This window comes from Nannobrachium achirus (genome assembly GCF_963921795.1).
Source record: "Nannobrachium achirus genome assembly, chromosome: 19".
In the NCBI taxonomy this organism is placed as follows: domain Eukaryota; kingdom Metazoa; phylum Chordata; class Actinopteri; order Myctophiformes; family Myctophidae; genus Nannobrachium; species Nannobrachium achirus.
The window spans coordinates 24,705,917-24,713,798 of record NC_137826.1 but is presented as its reverse complement, the minus strand read 5'-3'; the positions used below and the strand labels follow the sequence as shown (position 1 = coordinate 24,713,798).

The following is a 7,882-nucleotide window of genomic DNA, read 5'->3' as shown; positions in this document are numbered from 1 at the left end:
TATCCTTGTTACTGTTGCAACCTGCACTTCTGCCAAAATGGAGTAATGACGTGGAATGAAATTCTGATACTGCCCCTCGCTGTTACAGAACAGCTACACAGGAAATAAAGAAATGTGTTGAGTTGTTAAAAGCCACCGCTAAGCCAATACTGTCCCGTCCTACTATCCTGAAATAGCATTAAACAAGACACTCTGAGCTTTGAGACATATCCTTCAATTACTGGAGCTGCAGAGGATCAAAATATCAAATCATTTTCTACTACGAGTCTAGCTATAAATATCAGATGATAATCCAATGGTGACCCAGTTCATTCAGCTCTCAACTCTGTCACTATGCCGGTGACAGTTTGAACTGATTTACCGACACGGCCAAAGCCACATGTGAGAAGGTCAAAGGTTGTCCTGGCAGCAATCATAATGGAAGTTCAAGACAGTAAGACAAGACAAATCTTTATGTTCTATCCTTCTTGGACTCAATTAATTAAGGTAAAGCAATACATATTCCTGTTCATTTTTCTTTTGCCGATTTCCACAGGAAAAGTAAAATCCAAGGTATTTTTTGTAAGCAAAGACCTTTATCTAAATTCCAGGGGCTGGTCTTGAGGGATTGATGAAATGTTTATACAAAGTTAAATGTTTAGAACCTGCGGGGCCCGGCAGAAGCTACTGTAAGGTTGCATACACATTCTCAATAAAATACTGTATTAGTATTGCATGTATGTAGTATGGTTCTTCAGAACCATGCACCGTTCATCAGTTGCGCGATCAGAATTTAACATGAGTACGTAAACGTACTGCATTGGGATGATCACTCGGGTATATCACAATCATGCAGTGGTTTACAAGAACTAAAACAAAAGCACAAACGTATTGGTATTCATTTATGTTGGCCAAAGAGTCAGGAAGGTGGACTATAGGACAGTGGTTCTCAACCTTTTCAGGCCGCGACACCCAAAATAATCATATTTTAACTAGGGACCCCCCACCCTGACGAGCACTAAGAGTTGATAGATCGGCTATTTTCACAATTTCTGCCTCTAATATTTGACAATTTGGCTAATTTTTAATTTGCCATTTTAGAAGTATTAAAAAGTCTTTAAATTGCCGCTTTAGAAATGTGCAGATACCCTCCATACACTTAAACTCTATGCTGGTTTGTTTACTGTTGAGTGAGAAAACTATGTTGCACATTAAGTTAATCATCCGGGGACCCCCCAAAATTATTTGGCGACCCCCCAGGGGGTCCCGACCCATAGGTTGAGAACCACTGCTATAGGAGATGGCAAGAGTACTGATTTGCTGGAGTGGGTCTTCTTCACCACTATTATTCTTGCACAGTGGTATTTTAGTCAGACTGCAGAACTGGGGGTTTCAAGCACAGAAATGCCCGTGGGGTTTTACTGCAGTATTTCAGAGTGGAAGGAGGAAGAAGAAAGGTGCTACACCTGCAATCCTTAGCAAAGCCATGTGGACGGGTCTACTGAGGGATTGAAGCTTGACCTGGGATGTAAACACTGTGAGAGACTGCTGTGTGTGGATAAGACTACAACTCAGAGGTTTGACAAAACACCAATCCCCTAATGACTAATAGACATTTTGCTTGCTCTAGTATACAGCACATGCACTGCCCACCCCTCTGTCTCTGTCTCTCTCTGTCTGTCTCTCTCTCTCTCTCTCTCTGTCTCTCTCTGTCTGTCTGTCTGTCTCTCTCTCTCTCTCTCTCTCTCTCAATTCAATTTTAAAGGGCTTTATTGGACACAAGATTGCCAAAGTAGAAGTGCAGACCATACAATACGATCAATCGATAAGCACATTCCCACTACGCCGAGGAAGAAATGCCACACCTGGTGGAGACCTGTGCTCGGAAGATCACTGCTTCTAGTTGGTCATGTTTTCAAACTCTCTCTCTCTAGGGGAGCACACACCGGCTGCGGGCGACTGCGCAGCGTAGCGTCGCAGTATTGACGCGTGTGAAGTGCCGCGCTTAAGCACTAACTGGATGCGGGGCACTGCCGTGCGGCGCATCCATTTGGGGAAAAACATTTTCGCCGCACGGCAGCACCTAGAAACAGAACAGCGGCTGTGTGGGTATGTTCATTGAAAATAATGGAGGTGGCTGTTTTGACGTGCACCATCCACAGCCGGTGTGCGTTCCCCTTCTCTCTTTCTCTCCGACACACACACACACACACACACACACACACACACACACACACACACACACAATTGTGTTTGTAGATAATGTATGGAAAGCATTATAAATCGACTAACAGTAAACAATCTATGTCCTATTCACTAGTGACCACACCAATCCATTTACATGTCATGGTATGAATGTACAGAATGTCAAAAACCATCTTGTGCGGTCACTACACAAAACTCCAATTTGTTTCTCTCTGTCCATAATTCATTTCTTGAGGCCAGGGAGGGGTAAGGCATTCCAAAGATGGCTTCAATACTCCTGGAGTGAACTCGTTCCCCTAACAGCCAGCTCAGCACTTTGGGGTTCCCACTTCCTGGACATTATGCACAGAAGCCCCCCCCCTCCCTCCCTCCCTCCCTCCCCCCATGTGTACAGTAAATTCCTTGGTCTTAATTTAACCAGAAGAGTGCAGTGGTGGAAAAAGTACTCACATATAGAAATACTCTGTTACAAGTAAAAGTCCGGAATTCAAAATGTACTTGAGTATGAAGTATGAAAGTATTGTCATCAAAATGTAGCTAATCTACAAGCTCACAACGCGTGAGCTTCGGCTATTTTCAAATAGGTATAAAATAGTAGCCTCGCAACAGCCAGACTCTCCCAGGGGAGAGTCTGGGAGTTCTCCATAGACAACGCTTTACGCAATGACGTAATTACTCACTTTGACTGACAGGTCCAGTCAGTAGTCATCAGCGCATCAAAACATCGTCGGCAGAACAGCAAATACGTCTTTTCCAGACAGAAATTCCAAAAGTACAAACTGTTGTTCTTTTTAAAGTTCTGAGATGCTGTTGATTTCGGATAAAAGTTCGCTTAATACAGCTTTTATTTGTGATTTGTGAACTCGCGTCGGGTATGGGGGCCGCCATGTTTGTTTTCAAAATGTGAGAGCTGCTGCAGCCGCTCGACCAATCAGGAGCGGTGTGAGGCGGGTCGCTCCAAATGCAGCCTTTTGATTGGAAATTAGAACATAAGTTCTCATAAAGAGACTCGATGGGAGGGACACCAGACCGAGAAAGGAAGCACATTGGTGATGACGTAGCTCAGGTTGGCTTGCAAGGCTAATAAAATAGGGCTTTATGTATGTTATAATTTATATCTGCAAAGTAACTAGTAAAGTTTTCAAATAAATAGTGGAGTAAAAGTACAATATTTTGGATCTGAGTGGAGTAGAAGTAAAAGTACTGGAAATTGGAAATACTCAAGTTCAAATACCTCAAAATACCACCCATTTTCAACATTGAACTATGTCATTGATATACCTTTGAGTTGTTATGTGGGAATAAGAAAAAGATATAAAAAACATATTTAGTTACTTTACACAGCTGGAAGAGCGTATAAATGGAACAGGTCTATTTTGTTCCATTTGCAGTCTCTTCAGAGTCAAATTTATAACAAGCATTACTGTGTTGGAAAAGGTTGAACGTCTTGTTATCACACTTCAAATTCCATACAGATAAAAGTATCAGTACCTGAGGGAAAGTTCATACAGGACACCATTTCAACAAATGGAATGTCTGGCTGTCAGTTTGCAAATAGACGATTATAAACAACAAAAAACAGATCTAAAGTTGTTGTCATGATGACATCACATCACATATTGCACTACTGTTTCACAATCTCGGCCGGTTCCAGGGTATTATATAATCCATGTCTTTCATCCTATACAGTCAATTAACAAGGCATACTCTTATGTAAAACTATTGGGGTCTAAACAAAACTATGTGAAAACAAATGTTGAAAAGGGAAAATAATCTAAAAAAACGTGACATATTGTGTTTATAAAAAACAAAAATCATCTGGTTTCATCTGGTTCCCTTACATATATGAATCATATAGATGAAGTCATAAAAAGGGGTTGTATGTTGCTCTTCTACACATTGTGAAATGTGACATAAAGGTCAAACTCATCTTCAACCAGAAGGAGAACCCTTTTACACTTTGACATATTTGTCCAACAATGAAGACAGCCATATGCTGTTAGGAACAGGAGGAGGGGTGTGTGTGTGTGTGTGTGTGTGTGTGTGTGTGTGTGTGTGTGTGTGTGTGTGTGTGTGTGTGTGAGAGTGAGGCAGGGGTCCTTTGTCTCCCTTTAACGAGGGCGGGGTGTATCAAGCGGTTAGGTCATCCTCTGCTGATGAGCAGTGGAGAGATCTCCTGCAAGTTCTGGAGTGTGTGACATCATCTCTTGTATAAAAGGTATTCCTTATTCCTTCAACGTTTTCAGGCCGAGGACCCCTTAGTTGAGAGAGAGAGACGAAGTAGGGACCCCCGCAACCTCTTCATAGATTCCATAGTTCCATTGTTTGACAGCACAATGTTTTCAGATATTTAACCACTTGAACCATCAATACTTGCCCTTGCCTTATATATTATCTGGACTCTGCTTCAATCGGTGATAACATTAGGATCTTCACAATTCTCAGCTTAGAGAATCTTACAGATCTAAAGGTTTAGCAAGGGAACTGCTTACTGAACACTATACTGTATGAATTTACTGGGTTCGGAGGCTTTTAACTAAGCCAAGGTGTAGCTTCAAAACACAACTTTACTTATTGCGACCGTTAGGGAGCAGTTTACTATGAAAACCTCCACCGGCCGTCCGTCCGTCCGTCCGTCCGTCCGTCCGTCCGTCACGTTTTGTGACCATCAACAAACGTCACACCTTTGTTGATGTTTAAATCGAAGAGTCTTGGTCAAATACTTCTGTTGGTTTCTGCACTGATCATTTATACAATTCAGCTGTGTTTGCTCGTGTCATCATGATGAGGTCATAAATCAGCCATGCCCAAATATAGATTTTACGGGTTTACATGCTTACTCAGTTATTCGTTATGTGAAAGTCCTATGACGTCTATGATATCTGACATCATCATACATACATTCCCTTTTATGCCCATAAATGGAGATCCCCTCTGTAGAACCAGCCACTGACATCACTGTAATGTCAGGGGAACCAAATCCCTTTTATGCCCATATATGGAGATCCCTGTGATGCCAGGGGAACCAAATCCCTTTTATGCCCATATATGGAGATATGGAGATCCCCGTGTTGCCAGGGTAACCAAATCCATTTTATGCCCATATATGGAGATCCCTGTGATGCCAGGGGAACCAAATCCCTTTTACGCCCATATATGGAGATCCCTTATGTCATCAATATTAAGCCCATATCTGTGAATATCTTTGGGTACCAGATGTCTCCATATATGGTTAAATGGTCCGATATACATCACTGGCCAGAAGACCAAGAAATGGTGCAACCTCGCCCTTTGCTTTTCTCCCTTAGGCATCTTACTGGTAGGTAGTTTAATGAGGAATGCAGTATGGTGGTAGGTAGGTAGTTATGGCCTTTGATGTAAGATTTTCACTTTCTAGGATAACTATATTTGCTATTCCCAGATGATGCCCTTTTAGGGTACCCCTCATGCCCATATATGGAGATCCCCAGGCTTTACTAATTAACATAAGTTTTATGCCCATATATGGAGATCATTGTCCCAATGTCATCAGATATATGGGCATAAATGGACACAGGCAAACTAGATGGGCTGTATGGATATCCAGATGTGTGATGTAAGTGTTTTATTCCAAATGTGGCACCCCACAGACATATTTCCAGAAACAAAATCCCTTTCATGCCCATATATGGAGATTTCTGATGTCATCAATCCCAGGCCCTGTAAAAAACATGGTTGCTATGGTAAACAGTTGGTTGCTAGGGTAAACAGTTGGTTGCTAGGGTAAGAAAACATGGTTGCTATGGTAAACAATTGGTTGCTAGGGTAAACAGTTGGTTGCTAGGGTAAAAAAAACATGGTTGCTGTGGTAAAAAGTTGGTTGCTAGGGTAAACAGTTGGTTGCTAAGGTAAAAAACATGGTTGCTATGGTAAACAGTTGGTTAGTAGGGTAAACCTTCAATGATTTTGACATCTTGTTACTAATCTGTCGGTAGATAATGCCGGTCTTATATAAGGGTAATTTGTGTACGGTGTGATGTCATACTGATGTCAGCAGTGTGACAGGAGATAAGCGACCAACGGTCGCTTATCTCCCGATTAGGGAGTCTTACTGGTTAATATATAACCTACAATGTCAACAACGTGCTTCTGAAAAGGACAGGCTGGCTGAGTGTAACTCCAATAGGGTGTCCTCGGCAGCAATGCCATGATTGATGATGTATTGGGTCCTGATGGGGGAGGGAGTTCATTTATGTGCAACGCTCTCCTCCTTTGTGAGCATTGTGTTGTGATGCTCAGCATGGAGGAGTGGCAGCAGGGAGGGAGGGAAGAATGGGTGGATGGGTGGATGGATGGGTGGATGGATGGATGGATGGATGGATGGATGGATGGTAGGGCATTCACGAATAGTGATTTTTAGTATTCTAATTATTCGACCTCAAAGTATTCGAATAGTCGAATATTCTACAGGACTGGCCAAACTGTCAAATATTAAGTAAGCAAGAGGCGAACATTGTGAAAATAGCCGATCTACATGCTCACAACGCCTCGCAACGCGAGGCGTTGTGAGCATGAAGATCTGCTATTTTCACAATATGTATCTGCGGAACCGAGTCAAGTGCTTGTCAGGGTGGGAGTCCCCAGTTCAAATATGTTTATTTTGGGGGTCACGGCCTAAAAAGGTTTGAGAACCCCTGGTATAGAGCATTAACAAATTCATCCACCAGGGGCATTGACGACTCATTCTTATGACTTCCTATCTAGCCAAGCTTTATAAACTATATATATTTTTTAAAGAGAAAACAATAAAAAAGCGAATATTCGACTTCGGTGAAGAACGTCCAATAGTGACTTTGATATTCGAATATTTGGTGAATGCCCTAATGGATGGATGGATGGACAGATGCAAAAAAAGGTGGTCACGTAAAATTAGTTGAATCCCTAACTCTTTGAGTTACAAATAGATGCATTATTAACACTGAGGATTTTATTGTGTGTCTCCTCTCATCGATGTGTTTACACTGAGGTGATAATGTAACCTCCTTCTACCTACAAAGGGACTCCGTAGACAGTGTTTGCTGGCCTGGATGAATGGTTGAGAGTTGCATCAATCTTTATCACATGCATGAACGCACACATACATACAAAGCCAGCCCCCCTCCGCCCCTCTCCCCATCTGACACACGCGCGCATGCACACACGCACACGCACACACACACACACACACACACACACACACACACACACGCTAAAGGCTACTGATCTGAGTTCTGCTGTTAACACCATGGGCACAGCCATTACGGGAGTAGGCATACGTAAGCATAAATCTACACATACACACCAGTAAGACTCCCTAATCGGGAGATAAGCGACCGTTGGTCGCTTATCTCCACAAATAGGCCAAAAGTTTGTTTTACCAATTATTACACTCTATGTGAACATTTACATCAACAAATCCCAAGTACTATGCAGAACGACCCATTTCAAGTTTTTAATGTACAACAATATTTAGAAAATAGGTCTACAAGCTGACAGTCCTCGTCCCTTATATTCCCATAGGTTATATGGAGATCTCAGTGTTTGTCAGTCCTTGTTCATTTATGCCCATATATGGACATCTCTATATCTACTGTAACAGTCCTTGTCCCTTTATGCCCATATATGGAGATCTCTTAACTGTAAGTCCTTGTCCCTTTTATGCCCATATATGGATATTCCT

At 42.1% G+C, this 7,882-nt stretch overlaps 1 protein-coding gene across 2 annotated transcripts in view; it reads right to left on the bottom strand.

The window, feature by feature from the left end:
- arhgap32b (Rho GTPase activating protein 32b) overlaps positions 1-7,882 on the bottom strand; it is a 108,662-nt gene that overhangs the window by 56,935 nt on the left and 43,845 nt on the right. The window lies entirely within an intron of this gene.